At 41.4% G+C, this 17,244-nt stretch overlaps 1 long non-coding RNA gene across 1 annotated transcript in view; it reads left to right on the forward strand.

The window, feature by feature from the left end:
• The window catches only part of LOC117285198, a 56,587-nt gene that overhangs the window by 36,759 nt on the left and 2,584 nt on the right, over window positions 1-17,244 (forward strand). Inside the window, exon 2 of the long non-coding RNA XR_004516161.1 lies at window positions 15,526-15,769. This is a non-coding gene — a long non-coding RNA (uncharacterized LOC117285198). The remainder of the gene's footprint in view (window positions 1-15,525; window positions 15,770-17,244) is intronic.

Raw genomic sequence — 17,244 nt, forward strand, 5'->3', positions numbered from 1 at the left:
TATATCCTGTGGTATAGTGAAAACAATACAGAATTGTATGGACAAGGTAGTAGGAAACTTGAATTCTGGTCTCTGGACCCTCATATTTTCATCACTTAAAAAATGAGTTGAAGCTGGGTGTGGTAGTGCACACCTATAATCCCAGATCTCTTTGAAAGTTCAAGCCCAGTCCAGGCAATTTAGTGACTTAGCTAGACCCTGTCTCAAAAAATTTAAAAAGTGCAGAGGATGTAACTCACTGTGAAGGCCCTGGGTTCAATCCCTAGTACAGGAAGGGGGTAGGGGAGGACGAGGAGGAGGAGGAAGAGTTATCTCTTTCAGCTCTGATAATCTGATTCCAGTGCCCACTCATTCCTCTGCCAGCCTATAGCAAGGAAGGCTGGAGACCCTCACGGGAGAGCTGATGAGGGTGATTCCCACTTCTTACTGGCCTGGATGACATCTAGTAGACTGACTTCTTCCTTTTTGGAAAAGAAACTATTCACATATCCTGGGGAAGATGCCCCAGATATGTTAAAGGTAAAATAGATAAATAAAGACAAGTTAAAGGTTTACATATAATTCTATTATACAAATATCCCATAACAAAATTGAAACTATAGCTTTGTATGTGTAGGGCTTATTTCTTGGGCAAGAGTTTACTTTTTTCTTATTTTTTTGGTGCTGGGGTCAAACCCAAGCGAGAGCTATCACAGAGTTACATTCCCAGCCCTGAAATATTACTTTAGGCTTTGCACATTTCTGTAGTGCTTGAACCTTATCCTGTGAGCATGTTTCATTTTATAATAAAAATAATAATAAATGCAAAAACAAAATTAAAACACATCAGTGTAGACAAGTTGGAAGAAAACAAAATGAAAATTCATTTATAATTCACCCTGACCTAGAAATGCTGTTATTAGCATTTTAACTTGTGATCCCAAGTTTTTACTATATGTGTATATGACATAGAAAAATACATCTGTTTACAAAATATGATCATATGTCCATGCTGCCTTATAACTTTCTTCATTTAACAATGTATTGTTTATAGTTTCTGTGCCATTACATTTTCTTCCACAGTCTACAGCATGATTCCAATCACTGCCTGTTTTTCCATAATGTACACAGCCAAACTCCTATTGCCACACATCTTGGCTGTTCCTGGTCTCCCCCATTGTAAGTATTGACAGGCTTTTGGAGAATAATGAAACACTGAAATGTTTGGCTTGGTTTCTCTCTTTGAGTAGAGTCGGCTGCTCAGTCTTTTCTTTTCCTCTTTGTATTCTTCAGCATTTGGGTGGAGGCCCAGAGAACTCCATGAGGGGTGATGCATGTTTAAGAAATTCAGCTAAAGAAACAAACTGATTGCAAAGAGCTCTGAACCCAGAGTGCTGGGAAAGTGCTGAGCATTGTAATTGGCCTAATGCTGCTCCCATGAGAGATGCCATCTCCCTTGGCCTCCAAAGTTCTGGCAGGGACTTGCATTTCTCTCATCCAGCCGATGACAGACAGCTATTCCACACTTTAACAGTTAGGTGCACCCCTTTATCTGTTTCTTCAGATCCTGCAAAGGCTCATCGAATGTACCTACTGGCACATCCTCTGAGATAGCAAAAGCAAGCGTGTTGACCTTAGCAAATCAGGATCGTGAGTTTTTGGTTTCATCTAAAACTGATATCTTCTTGGACAGCACTGGACCCTCCTTCCCAAGCCAGGCTATTGGACCAGTGGTGGTGACTCAGGGAGGAATGCCACTGCTGAGCCATGGGCATGCCAGAGAGTTACTCAGCACATGCCAACAAGTAACCTCATACGGCAATCAAATGCTAGCCAATCTGTGTGCACTTTGAGTAACAGCATATTTGGATTTGGGGCTTAGCTTTCAGGGCTTGAGTGTCACATTTGCCTGAGCATACTCCTGGCTCCCCAGGCTGCTCCTGGTGCCCTGCCTCTGCTTGCCAGTGGAGAGAGCTGTTCTAAGAGCTGGGGCTTGGCTCTCCCCTGCAGGTAATGCAGAGCTTCACCAGAGTTCAGCTGACTCATCTGGCTGAACCCCTTTCCAGCCAGCACTTCTCCATACACCCAGATTCTTGCCAATATACCAGCAGTGTGGGTGACAGATGCCTTCTTTTGCTGTCGGAGTACCTACTAGTCATGCCCGTCATTGTCATGGCCTGGCATGCACTTTGCCAACAAGAAAGAGGTTTGGTGACTGACAACACCAATATATATTTTTTTAAAAAATCCTATGTAGTCAAAGCTGTAGAACTGCCAAAGTATCATTTCAGCAAGAGATTCTAGTGCTGCCCCAAAGCCTCTGAAAGGACAAAGAAGCTTATACACTTCAATGACCCTTACTCCTTGATTTGTCCTTTCCCCTGCAGATATCTCAAGAACTCGGGGTTTGGTAAATTTATTTAGGAGTCACATAACAGTGACATGCAGTCCGTTTTTCTGCATGCATCCTGCAGCAACTGTCTGGGTACCTTTGAGCTTGAGGCCAAATAACCTGGGTGGTGGCCCAACCATCTCATCTGTACTGCTTCTAAGAAATGTCAGAGTTTCCTCAAGGACTTGGGTGCTCATGTACTCAAGGTGACATGGACCATGAAGTTCTAGCAGCAAAATATAGGTGACAGACAGGGCTAGTTAGTGATCACACTCATGATTCTTCCAGTGAAGGAACCATTTCAATTCAAACTCCAAGGGAGAAGAAATTGCTCCTTCAAAATGTCCCTGCTCATGTCACCATGATGAGAGGGAGCTCTAATCTCCCTACAGCTCTATGGTTGCAAACACAGCATGCCCAGCTATGGATAACCAAGAGCTGCACAGCACTCAGCAATAGCTATATGACAGGCTCACAAAGCTTCCCTAGGAATAAGTTGATAAGGATTCAGCACATTTGTCTAGCATGCAAGAGGCCCTGCGTTTGATCTCCAATACCACAAATAAAGAAAAGAAAAGAAAATCTGGAATTCAACATTCTGAAGGGAAAAGCTGATATCCCAACATGGTCCGAAGGACAAGAACTTATGGAACAGTCACAGTCCTCCAGAGCAGGTGTGAAGAACTCTGTGTTCCTCCTTCCATCAGTTAAGGCTCCCACCAGTACTTTAAGAAGGAGAAAGTGAAGGCTGATAGTTAAACACATTATATAATGAGCTTATTTCCAGCTGTGGATTTAGTTACAAAATTCCTCTTCCTTCCAGAATAAAAGAAAAGCCCTCAGGGCCAGGGATTTAGCTCAGTAGGTGCAAGGACTCAAGTTCGATCCCCAGTACCAGAATAAAATAAAATAGAATAAAATAGAAGCCCTCTATCTTCTTTAATCAAAAACATATTTTGGCTGAGTAGAATCTTCACTGTGGCTCTAATTGCCCACCCCATAAATGAGGTATAGGGGAGGATGACCAACCTAATAAGCTATCGATTCTTTGTGACACACTGGATGGAGTTGCAAGCGATTATGAAAGTAAAAGTTATTTCCAAGTAAGATATATAATGCTTGTGCTTGGCAAGTGTAAGAGAAAAGCACAGCAGGGCATGGTGGTAGTTGGCTGTAATCCCAGCCCTTGGGAACTCGCAGGACTATCAATGTGAGTTCGAGGCCAGCGTGGGCTACATAGTGAGTTCAAGGTCAGCCTGCACTACAAAGCAAGATCCTTTCTCAGAAAATAAAAAAAGGAAAGCACAATAATTATTAGTATTTTGATGGTAGTTATAAACCTCCAAAAATCTCAACAAGTTGAACCTACGCTTATCTGTGAACAAGAAAATAAAATGTGGTCTCCAGTGATAATCATGAAAGGAGAAATTTGGGGAACTCTCTGAATAGTTCAGTCTGGAGATTATTCAACCCAGAGCCTTCAAATTACAAAGACAGTTTTTGAAGGTTTAAGAGATTTGCTTCAAAAAACTATTTCTTTTACGTGGATTATATGAAGATCATTAAAAGGCTTCAAAGTCACACAGTATGTAAAACTCCTTGAACTTGAACTCACAGGGACGGTTGTAGAGGTGGGTGTGGAAGCCCAGCAGTTTTTCCTGTGCTTGCTGCCTATGTGGGCTTCTAAGGACCAGACCCAGGAAGAACCCAGCAGAAGCACACAGCATCTCAGCTCTGATAGGCAAATAGTAGCTGGCCTCTGTCCCTAATAACTGAAGCAGGAGACTCTTGCAAGAAGTTTGTGTGTGTGTGTGTGTGTGTGCACACAAGTGCACAGGTCAACTGCTGGTTGTGCTTGTTCAGTGAGCAGGGCTGTGAGGCTGCCTCAGAGCAATCCAGTTTTCAGTGTCATCCCTTCCCATTTAAAGAAATCTGGAAAATATGCCCCGAGAGCTGTGGTGAGCAAGGTAATAAGCCACCCCAACCCTTGTTCTGGTGATTGCCATTGTTTCGGTCTCCTAATTGGGCTGTCACTTCGATTCTAAGAAACCAGTTTTTACATAATTTCCCAATGTGACAATTAATAAGAGCTATCTTCCCTAGTCAGATCCCCAAGATGAACTTTCGCAGCACATGAGTCTGTTTATACATGCCTTCTAACTAGCTTATACAGACAGAGAACATCAGCCTCTCCCACCCCAGCAGGGTGACCTCCAGACACATGTGTAAAATGATGTAAAGGTTGCCATGGTCACTGCCTCTGTTTAGTCAGTAGTATGAGGGAAAGCATCTCAGTGGGTGTGCTGCAATTTAGAGGAATCCCTGGATACTTTTAAAGTATTGGGTCACTGCTTACATTTTTCAAAGTGTTCTCAATGACATCACATTGGCTGTCACTTCTTGAAAAGTCCCCTTTGTAGAAGGACTCATGGATAACTAGAACTCTGTTTCTGCCCTCTTTGATGCCTGCTTGTTTCTCAGTTTAGGATTAATTTGGATAGGCTGAGGTGCATCTTTTGATAAGGGTAGAAAGGATGAAAATGCTGGGTAAATGTGGGAAAGGATAAGGAAGGGCACGCTTAATTATGTGTCAATAATTCTTTTCCTGGGTCTCACCCTCTGCCTGTGTGACATTTCCTATTATTAAAATTGTGATAATAATAGCGTCAAATTCAGGTAACTGAGTATTACGGGTTGGTATTGGTTAAGTGTTCAGAGCACTGTCTGGCACATAGTCAGGGCTCACTATGCTTTTTATCGTAGCCCAGTCTATGAGCCTGGGAGACAGAGAGTAATTCTACATATTCACACCAGCACACATGACTGCAAAGGCTTTGAGCAAATCAGATCGACTGACACAAAAACTTCCTGACCCCCCTTTCAGGGCTATCTTCTCCTCCTTGTCCCAGGCTCTGTATCCTCTTCTTATCTACCCTAAGCCACAGATAACTTATCAGGTTGCTGTTCCCAGAGGAGTTTGTGTTTTAACAAGGATAAAAACCATAGGCGGAAAAACGGTCACTTCATGGAATTCCAGAAGGTGAGAGGGCAAGGATGTTTCCCAAACCTCTCAAATCACACCCCAGATGTGGTTTCGTCCTCCGTCTACCAGGTCACTGGCTCAGGCTGGAGGCACTTGCATTGCCCTCCAAAATCGTACAATCTCAAACTGAGAGCTTTGGTCTAAGGTGATAATAGTAAAAGTCAGGGCTCAAAGCCCAGCCTTGCTAGTTGAGTGACTCCCCTGTCCCAGGATTTAGAACCCCGATGAAACAAGACCTGTTCTTTGGTTTCAAGACCTTTACAGTTTGATAGAAGTGACAAAACATATCAGATGGGATAAGGAAATACATATAAAAGAAAAAGAGGGGCGTGCTGACAGAAAACAGCCTGATGATTTTAGAGAACAGGAATATTTTTTAAGAACTCAGGGTTGGATGTCTTTCAAAAGGTTAGAGATACACTGCCCTGAGGCTGAAGTATGAGCTGGAAAGTGACTCCACCCAGCCCTTTCTAGCTGAGTGCTCTAGCATAGGGACCTTCCTTGAGAAAAAGTGTGGGGGGGTCCTGAAAACTCATGACTCATTCCCATCTATTTGACATCATCTGTAGATTTTTATTTAACTTTTCCCTTCCACATCAGACACCTCTATCCTTGGGTGGTCTGCCATACCACTTCCTCTCAAGCCCTAGCTACTTTCCTCCAGTGGAAGGCTGGGGGTACCGGATCTTATTTCAAAAGAAGAGGGGAAATTGAAACCAGAAAGACTTTGTGATGAACTCTGAGTCTTTTTCTTTTTTTCCTCTTTCTTTCTCCAGCACAGCTTTCCCAAGGCTGGTATCTCTAGCTTGGAGCTTGGTGGTTGTTCTTTGTGGTGACACTGTGTGTGTGTGTGTGTGTGTGTGTGTGTGTGTGTGTGTGTGACAGAGAGAGAGAGAGAGAGAGAGAGAGAGTTAACCATTCTGTGAACTTTAACCATTCAAAATGGAAGTCCTTTCATAATTCAATTTTGTGATGCAAACACAGCTATTGATGTTAACAAATAGAGACCAGATGCAAATAATCCATTAAAGCATAACAAGGCATAACCAGCAGGAGTTAAAGCAAACTCTCTCCCTCCCCACTACCATATTACCTCATAAGAATTCCTTCCATTTGGAAATAAGCAAGAGGAAAAGAAAAAAAAAAGAACTATTAACATGTTTCAAATGGTCTCAAAGTGACAGCATTAGTAGAGCGGCTTGGATCACACAGAATTGCCTTGGAAACAGCTGAAGTAATTTTAGAGTGGTGTAGAGGTTCCTGCATCCCCAGGATCGGTTAGCACCCTGCTCAGGAATGTGCCTCACAAAAGAAAAAAATAATTACAATTGGAAAACAGAGACTCATAGCCAGGTGCTCCAAAGAAAAGTTAGTTCTGCACAACTCACTGAAGAGGGTGTCACTGAAGACATGAGATTTTATGACATTCCCCAGGGCACTGTGCGTTTGAATTGAATTGTTGTGCATTGACAGCCAAGCAGTTGTTGGGTGAGACCTAACAGGGAACCCTAGAATGGGAGAGGTACTGCCATTTTCTGCAGAAAAGAAAGTTTGAGGTGGCTGAAAGGAAACAGGTAGTATAAATAAGCTCACAAGAAATCTCCAAACCTCCAGTGTGTCTACCATTGCTGTCTCTCCCCATTGCCTTATGAATGGCTGCTTGATCAAGAGGCTGAAAAAGTCTTGACTTCTATAGTGGGTCACATTTTCTACTGTTAGAGTAATTCTCAATTTTTAAAGCTCTTCCTTTCTCTCTTTGTCTCTGTTTCTCTGCCTCTTTCTCATTGTGGGCTGTTGGAAACTTTCAAAGGTAGTTGAGAATAATTAGGAAAGCTAAATGGCTGGGATTATAGCTGGTAGTAGGGCACTTGCTTATCATTTGTGTGATCCCTGGTGAGATAAGGGGAGAGAGAAAGAGAGAGAGGGAGAGAGAGAGAGAGAGAGAGAGAGAGAGAGAGAGAGAGAGAGAGAGAGAGAGAGAGAGAGAGAGAGAAAGCGCCAGCACATAATACTTCAAGTTAGGAAAACCAGACTCTAGAGAAACATTTGTGTGAAAAATACGCAGAAATAGGCACAAACCAGGCAAGCCCTAGAAGGTGCTCAGTAAAGCTAATGGGCTGGGCATGGTGGTGCAGGCCTGTAATCCTAGCACTCGGTAGGCTGAGGCAGGAGTATCGCCAAGGAGTTCGAGACCAACCTGAGCTACATAGTGAGTTCAGTGCTAGCCTGAACAACAAAGGAAGACTGCTCCCCCAAAAAGGTTGATGGAGTACACATTGGTAAAAACCTTAAAGTTCCTTTTATGAGGATCTCTATCACTTGGATATTATTAACAGGAAATACTTGAGTCAACTTCAAATCCCAACCCTTCAAATCCCAAATCCCAAAATGCTGCATTACCATTCTTACATCTCCATTAAGTTTATACCTAGTGAACTTTCCCTCAGTCTTCCATTTTGTGGACTAGATAACCCCCAATTTCATAGGCTTTTCCTTATTTAAAAAGGGCAGTTTAGACATTGAGAAATGGGAAGAAAGGAGCTAAAGGTGCAGGGAAGGTGGGACGGGTAGGGGAAGGGTAAAAAGGGAAAAGAAAAAAATGCGAGATAATGAAAAGATGGAAATAAAGTGGTTGTGGATGGGGAGGGGAGGAGGGAGTGAAGGAAGGACAGGGACAAGGGGAGAAAATGAGAACCAAGACTTGTCATGTAGAGGTACAAGATCCCAACAATGAATGTAATTGTACTGTATACCTAAAATGTACCAATAAACTCAATTAAAGCTGGGGAAAAATAAAAAATAAAAAGGGCAGTTTAGCTGGGTGGCACAGGCCTGTAATCCCAGCACTTGGGAGGCTAAGGCAGAAGGATCGCTGTTAGTTCAAGACCAGCCTGGGCTACATAGTGAGTTCCAGGTCAGTCTCAACTACATAGTGAGACCCTGTCTCAAAAAAAAAAAAAAAAAAAAAAAAAAGGACAGTTTCATAAACTCTTCCATGTGACAATCTTAAGAGCTACAAATGCTGAGAAATAACATATATTATGATACAGACAGAACCACCCTGAGATAAATACTGTTCTTGTTTTGTAAATGCACCGCTTAAATTGAAATTCCCGCATCCCAGCAGTCTGTGGTAGTGCTGCAGGTTTCTGTCTTCTCTCTGGAGCCTGGAATGAGGTGATAGCTGATGAACCAGACTAATACGATGCTCCCCTGCACTGATTAAATGTCCATTTTCTTGGGGGAAATGGCTGACAGGAGCAGGATAAAGCTGGGAGGGAGCTTAGAGCAATTTCACAGATATACTACTACCAGTGAGCTTTACTTGTGTGCTTAGAGCTATTATTAGCAAAACAATGGCTGCAAAATGTACCGGGGAGAAAATTAAGAAATGACAGGCTTGTTTTTAAAAGTAAGAGAAAAACTTCTTTTGTTACATGATCCAAGACTGTCCCCAGGAAGGGAGGCAGAAAGCTTCCTGTTAATGAGATGCACCTCCCACCAGGTGTCTGAGGAAGGGAGGCGGGCGGGGTGAGCTCCAGTCACCCAGGCTTTGGTCTCAGCTGCAATGGCCAAGGCAGAAGCAGAAGCACAGAGCCCTTTGTAAGGGAATTCAGCAACCCGCATAGCTACTGCCTTAAAAGCCCACAGTCACCTGTGAATTGTGGGGCAGGTACTGCTGGGGGTGAGGGGGCGCCCAGGAGTGGAGTGGTGACCACTGAGGGTGGTGTTCCTCTTGTTTTGAGGAGGGACAGGGGCCGGGGATTTAGCTCAGTGGTTCTGGCGGCGCCTGCCTCTCAAGTGCAAGGACCCGAGTTCAATCCACAGTACTAAAAATAATAATAATAATAATAAAATAAAAAAATAAAAGATAAAGAGGGACAGAAGGGATTCTGCCTAGGGCTATGCTGGCCAATGCAGTAGCCAGGAACCACATGTGGCTGGGTATTTGAAATGCGCCTAGTCTGGTTGAGATGTGTGCCAGAAGTGTAAAATACATACCAACATTCAAAAGTTTGGTGTGAAAAGAAAAGTAAAACATATCATTCATCATTTTTATTTTGACTACATGAAATGATAATATTTTGGATGGAGTGGGCTAAATAAAATACATTATGAAAATCAAGACTATAGCATGGATGAAAATTTGAGAACATTACACTAAGTGAAAGAAGCCAGACACAAAAGGCTACATGTTATAGGATTCTATTTATATGAAACAGCCAATAGGCAAATCCGTAGAGACAGAAGGTAGATTACTGGTTGCTAAGGGCTGGGGCAGGGGGATTTGGAGGGAAATGAGAAGTAAGTGCTAATGGTGCAGAGTTTCTTTATGAGGTGATAAAAAGTGTTCTAAAATTGATTGGAGTACTAGTTGTACAACTCTGGAATATACTAAATTATACACTTTGGTGGATGAGTCACATGGTATGGAATTCTATCTCAAAAAAGTTATTGAAAATAAACGTGTGAAGGTTAGATGCTAACATACTAATTTTACTTGTTTTAGAAATATTTTTAAAATGTGGCTACTAGAAAATTTTAAATGATACAAGAGGCTAGCTTTATATTTCTACTGGACCCATTCTGCTAAAGAGACCAAGGATGAAGAGGATGAGGAAGCAGAGGGCCAGTGACACCCCCAGTGAAGGCCATATACACAGGAGAGAGGGCAGCCAGAAAAGTTCACCTTTGGTGCAAGACAAGAAGGATGAAGGGTTAGGGGGAGGGTTTTAAGGTTCAGAGCAGTCCTCTATACAAAGTGCCTCCAACAGGACTGAGGGCAGATGAGAATTTCTGGCCCCTAGGAAACTAGGGGCCACCGTCATGGTCACTTTCCTGGGAGAATTCTTATCACCCCAACCACTAAAAGGTAGGGCAGAGCTGCCTACCCTTTCCAGGTTGCTGCCTGGGCAGCCTCCTGCCTTGGCCGTGGCCTCTGGCCCACCTGTGCTATTTGCATACCTGTAACCTAGCCTAGGTGAGCTGCAGCAGGCAAACCAGGAAACTCTGGCCTTGTCCTGGGGGGGTGGAAACTTCAAGTATTGGCCAAGAGAGCTTGACTGGCCTATTTATGAAATGCCATAAACAATCCCTAGTATTAGTCAGAGCCTTGGCCGGGTGCAGCATAAAGAGAAGCCTCAGGTGCTTTCTTGGCGTCTCTTCCCCACCCAGGTTTCTTTCATATTCAGTTCTCTTCTTTAAACCCTGAAAAAAATACAGAGCAGTTTTTCAAATGACAGGGGCTTCTGGGTAAGAAAGCTGTACTTAGGGCCCCTCCAAAAGAAAGGATCCCTTGTCTCTGGAGACGGGAAAGATGATTAGACTGAGGAGTGGATTCGGGCAAATTAGCCAGATGGATTGTGACTCCAAGGGCCTCATTCTGGAGGAGGGTTCAGCAGCCTGGAAAGGAGGAGAGAAAGCCAAATATACTGTGCTTAGACAAAGTGAGTATCTGACATCATTTGTGCTTTATTCAAGCTATGTCCTGAATTTTTTCTATTATCATTAGTTTTTCTCTTGACTATGCATTATGTTCTAGTGGATGATTCAGGGGGGGTGGCTTAAAGAAAATGGGGTGGGCAAAGTTTGTGAACTCAGGAGCATTATCCGGGGCAAAGCTATGTCCTCTGTTTTCTTGCCCTTGTTTAGTGACAGCAGAAAGTGACCTGTGCTCAGTGCAGGCATAGAGATCCTGTGTGAGAGTATCTCCAGCATTGCATGACTATAAGCTCCTTACAGGCAAGGGTCATGGATCCTCATCTGTGTCTCTGCCATTGAGTGTGGCACATGTTAAGTGATGAAGTAATATTTGAGCATTCCTTGATGGATGGGCCGTGTGACACATCATGAAAGATGTTTGATTAACATTTGTGTTCTGCAATGATGCAATGTTTTCAGTAGAGAAAAGATGCAGAGGAATGCCTTACGAGAGCTCATTTCTGGGCTAAGGAAATCAATTCTGGAAGGGTGGAAGTAAAATTAATAGAATGTCATGCAACATGTTTGATTTTGTCATCCATCTATATTTTTCCCAAACAGTGGCTTAGATATGTTGAATAAGAGTGAGAGTGGAAGGGAAAACAAAATCCTGGTACAGCTCATGGAGCCTCTGCCTCACTGGATCTTTTTTCCCCCCATACCAGGGATTGAACTCAGGACCTTGTGCTTGTGGGGCAGGTAGGGCACCAGAGCTAAATCCCTGGCCCACTACTGGATCCTGTAAAACACAAGTCTCTTAGGAGTGAATGAATGACTTGATGATGCTGTCCTTCTCTCAGAATAAATAAATATTGCCTTTTCCACCCTCACTGTTGGTACCACACAGGGAAAATGGCACATGGTCAGAAGATCAAGATCTCTTCATCCTGATCTTCTGAATCAGCAGCACAAGATGGTGAAAACTTCATTAAAAAGCACTTGAATATTCCACTCCTTCTCCATGTGTCTGCACTATTTTCTGGAAGCTGCAAGCCTAACAGCTAGTAAGAAAAAGTGGAGAGGACTGGACTATTCAAAAGTCACTCTCTTCCTCCACTCTAGTTTGGAAGTGGAACATCTCTCCAAAGACCCATGTGTTAACAGCATTATTGGGAGGTGGTGGAAGCTTTAAGGGGTAGGACTTGGGAGAGGTCTTCTGTTCATTAGAGAATATGCCCTTGAAGGTGATGGTGGGACTCCAGCCCTGTTCTCTTTCTCTCTTCTTTATTCCACCATGATGAGCTGCCTCAGTATAGGGAAGAAGCAATGGAGTCAACTAACCATGGACTGAAACCTCGACATGGAGAGCCAAACCCAAACCTTTTACTTTATGAGTTGATTATCTCAAGCATTTGTTACAATAATGGGATGCTGACCAATACATTCTCCTAAAAAGGGCATTCGGTATGGTTTGCCTGCCAAAACTGAGCCAACCCATACCGACAGAGCTTCTCACCTCTCTGAAGCAAGAAGTTTTAGTATTTAATGCAGCTCTACAATGTCTACTTTACCAGCCACCTCTACTGTCTACAAGTTGAAGAAATCACTCTGTTCATTAGGAACTTTTGAACAAACTGAAAATTGCTGATTGTGGGCAGTAGTGGGAGGAGGGCTATGGTGTAGACCTGGAGGGGGAGGCAATTCTTTCTGACCAAGGATTCTGTTCTTTATTAGAATTGACTTTTTGTGTTTGTCAGTTAGCAATCCATATTTTAAGTTAGAGTATTTAAAAGTCAGGGTACAGAAACCGTTTTCCCTTTCAGAGAATTGTAAAATAGAATTGCCGAGGCTCATCTGGAATATTAGAGAGCAGGCAAATTCAAAGAAAGCAAAGCCATGTGCTATTGCCATATTTAACTGATCTCTCAAATTCTGTGTAGCTCTCGTATGTGTGTACCAGGCACATTAGCAAATGAGGTGCATATGACCCATAGGAAAGGTGGATGCTTTGAAGGAGATAATTTTTTGTTGTATCGTGACTGGTGGGAGATGAGCAGGTAAGGCTGGACAGGAGCCCTTTGCACCAGGTCTCCCTGTAATGGGTCCAGATCCATGGTGCTCACACTCTTTGACCCAAGTCACTCTTGTTCATGCTACTGGGACTCTGATTCACAAAGAGCCAGTAGCAGCTGAAAAGAAATGATGTGACAACTGTGTCCCAAAATTGCTTAAATACTGGAAACAGAAAAGAAAATCTATTTTTTAAAATATTTTACAGAGCCTGTGCAAGATTTTAAAAGAATGTTTAGCATTCCAAGTATTTTCCCTTCTGTCTTTGGAGACTGGCTCTGAGAGTGATGTTTTGTTTATTTAACATTTAATCAAAAGAGATTTGGACCTCACCAGCTTTTGAGCAACAGATTCAGTAGCACTGTCTCTTCCCATTTAGTGTGAAGAGAGAAACTTCAACCATAAGGAGAATTTGATGTCTGTAATATGTTCTAAAAGATCAGCTGGTCTAACTTTACAGGGCTAATAAAAGGGAAAAATTTTCCTGTGCTCAGATCTTTTATGAATTATAAATAACCATTCACTTTGGAAGATAGCACAACATAAAATTTTTTCCACAAATATGCACAAATCCATTTTAAGATCCAAGGAAAAAGATGTTCAAAAGTCTCTGATGTACCCAGTTTTGATTTCATGTGGAAACATATTCTTTTACCGTATGGATGCTTTCAAGGGGGCCTTCAGCTGGGCTCAGGAATGATACCCCAGTGACCAAATAAGGGGTTATTTTTCTTCTAACATTATTTCTCTGTTATTAAAGATGGAAAAACCTTGCACAAATAGCTTACTATTAGAGTGCTTTAGGGGATATCCTGGGACTCAAGGTTATGTGTCTGCTCCAAAAATACTGTGTGTAATTATCGTTCCTCAGTGGTTCTGAGGATGCAGTCTTATTATTTTCATTAATTTCTTGATTCTCAAAGTCTAGAGTGAGTGCCTAATTTTGATATTCAGTATTTTACAGTAAGAGTTTTGCTATTGCTCTTAAGGTCACAGGTCCTTTCCTCCTCTCATAATAACTATTTCTTGGCTTATTTTGTCCACTCAAATAAAAAGATATGAAAAATCAGATTTGAAAAGAAAAAGAAGGCAGATATGAGATTCTTCTAACCCCAACCTTCATCTTTTCTATAACCTGCGAATACAGACATTAAAAAATGGAGTCATCCTGATCTAATAATTGAATGAAGAGGGTCCACAGGTCAGAGAAGCACATACCCTTCCCAGTATTTTATTATGAGTGCTTTCAAATATGCACCAAGTTGAAAGAATTTTTGCAGTGAACACCATATACCTACCATCTAGTTGTAGGGTTCTACCATTCAAATTTTACTATTCTTGCTTTATCAAATATATTTGTACAGATGTATCTATATGTGTATATATATTTATACACCCTCCTTCATTGCTCCATCTTCTGTTTTCATGTACCTAAAAATAAATTATAGGGCTGGGATGTGTCTCAGTGGTAGAATGCCTAGCATGAAGCCCTGGGTTTGATCCTTAGTACCATAAAACAAAAAGCTGTAGGATTACCCAATTTCCACATAAAAACATCAGTTTGGTACTTTATCTTTTGATGTAAAGTTTACATATATTGAAATATTATAGTTAAATGCACAGTTTTTAAGTTTTAACAAATATACCCAAAGCCCTATCATGAGGTGGACATTTCCATCACTCCAGAAAATTTCTTCATACATCTTTCCTGTCAATTCTTTTCTCTGTTCTTCCCAAGTCCAGAGGCAACTCCTTTTTTTTTGTTAGTTTTTTGTTGTCGTTTTTTTGGCCACGGATCAGTTTTGATGATTCTAGAAATTCTTATGAAGGGATCAAAGAATATGAACTCTTGTGTAAGACTTTCATTCAGTCTGAATGTTTTGGGGATTTGCTTGTGTTACTGTCTAACGGTATTATTCCACCATGTGACTACCCCACCATTTGTATATTTGTTTTCCTTTTGATGGACACCTGGACAGTTTCTGCCTATTGTGAACAAAGCTCTGTGAACATTCTTTTACAAATCTTTTGATAGACATGTGTTTTCATTTCTTCTGGGAAAAACCTAGCTGTGTAATTGCTGGATCACAAATGATCTATATGAATAGAATCTTCTCTTCCTTTTCCCAAAGTGAGTGTACTATTTTATATCCCCATAAGAATGGATGAGAGTTCATTGCCGACATTTAGTGTTGTTAGATTTTTCATTTTAAATCATCATGGTGGGTAGATAGGGATAACTCATTTTGGTTTTAATTTGCGTCTTACTGATAACTAAGGATGCTGAGCACACTATCATGTGCTTATTTATCATTCACATAATTTCTTTTGTAATGTTCCTGTTCAAATTTTCGGTCCACACAAAAAAATTTGTCCCTATCAATGAGTGGAAGTTCTTTATGTATCCTAACCATCAGTCCTCTGCCAAGTTTGTTTTGAAATAATTTTTTTCCAGTCTACTGTTTCCCTATTCATTTTGTTAATGATTTCTTAATGAGAAGTTGTTTTTATTTTGGCAAAGTCTGATCTAGTAATTTTTTTTCTTTTATGGTTATTGCTTTTAGTGACCAAAATAAATCATATGGATCTTAATAAATGGTGTTCCCAAAATCTGTTGTAGGTTCAAGAAAATTTGAAGTTTTCCTGGCTTCCGTGTGCCTAGAGGAGCATCCAGTGGAATAATTAAGGACACTGGGAATCTGTAAAAAACTCTGAAGAGCATCCCAGAGAATGAAACCAGCTCTGGACCTCCCACTTTGATTTGTTTTCTAACATGCCTGCTGTGCGGATGGCTGGAAAGAGCCAGCTCCCGAAACCATAAGCAAATCAACCTGTAGCCTTTTGGATATAATCCATGAGTTTGTGTAAGTTAAACACGTGTTTTTTTTTTTTTCTTTTTTTGGTACCAGGGATCGAACTCAGGACCTTGCACTTGCAAGGCAGGTGGCAGAACCACTGGGCTAAATCCCTGGCCCTGTTAAGCACATATTATTGAAAGATTGTGCTTGAAACAGCTTGAATGTGTGACATAGATGAATGAAAAAATCACCCCCAAATGGCTTTTTATAAACTAATCCTTTTGAGGAAAATCCACAGAGTGACCCAGGTGTCAGCAATGGCATGGGACAACATGAAAAGTAGACTGAAAATGAGAATAGTCTGCTATGAGAAAAGCAGGACTTGGAAAAATAGAGGCCAACTAGAGGACGCAGCGTCTTCTGACCCAGTCTAGCGCTGCACATTGAAGTCTTTCCCAAGAGTTTCACCTCAGATCCTTTGCCAATTTATCTGCTTGTCCATGAAGCTGTTTGACTTTTTTCTTTGTTTCTTGTTTGGACCAAAGAAACACTCAATATAGAGATGATATTTTGAAAACTAAACTGACATCATCTTCACTCCAATTCCATTGCTGTTTTGATCTGATCTCACCGAGACACTTTCATGGAGGTGCGGGCTGAGTGTCGTCTCTCCTCCATTCATGCAAACTCCCTTGAGTAGCTCCCTCTTTGGTTTCATCTTCTGCTAGGGATCACTATGATCTCCAGTTATCTTCTTTAACTATGGATTATCCAGGACTATTTGTTTCTTCAATTTTTCAGTATTTTTAAATTATTAAATGGTTTCCCCTTTTATTAGAGACTGTGGTTCAGAAAAAGAATGGAGTAAAACTTAAATAGATGAACTTTACTCTTTTATTACAAGTTAAGTAATTAACACACAAACATGATTGAAGTAGTCATAAGGGAGAAATAAATGGGGCTAAAGTGACAGGGATGTATGACAGATTATGTCTAGCTATGCAAGTGGGTTAAATCACTTCCTAACATGTTGCCAAAAGCACAAATTTCTGCATTTAGCATAACATGCAACCAAAGAATTAACACATCATTCCCTAAGTTTTCTTCCCTGAGAAGTAGTAATTCCTGCTATTAATAGTGTCTCCACTAAGAGATTAGAGGATCTGGGGCCCAATTCAATCAACACAGGTTCTACTGGCCTAAAGTGTATGTAACACGGAGTGAGTACTTGAACTTGATGTGGAAGGTTGGTGATGCTCTACTTTTTGTGCAACTCTGAAAGCAGCCCTGTGGCCAGCCCTCCTCCAAAATAACTTGGATAACAAAATAACAAGGATGTTGTTCCTCTAGACTGGTGAAGGTAGAAGATGAAATTATCCTATCTTAGAATCTTTTATCCTTTTCTCCCATTTTGAGCTTCTTCAAAAATTTATGTGACAGGGCTAGGGATTTAGCTCAGTGGTTCCACTGCCTATCTTGCAAGCGCAAGGACCCGAGTTCGATCCCCGGTACCAAAAAAAAAAAAAAAAAAAAAAATTTAT

The sequence above is a fragment of the Fukomys damarensis genome, unplaced genomic scaffold (genome assembly GCF_012274545.1).
Source record: "Fukomys damarensis isolate Sample0158 unplaced genomic scaffold, DMR_v1.0_HiC HiC_scaffold_1, whole genome shotgun sequence".
Taxonomy (NCBI): domain Eukaryota; kingdom Metazoa; phylum Chordata; class Mammalia; order Rodentia; family Bathyergidae; genus Fukomys; species Fukomys damarensis.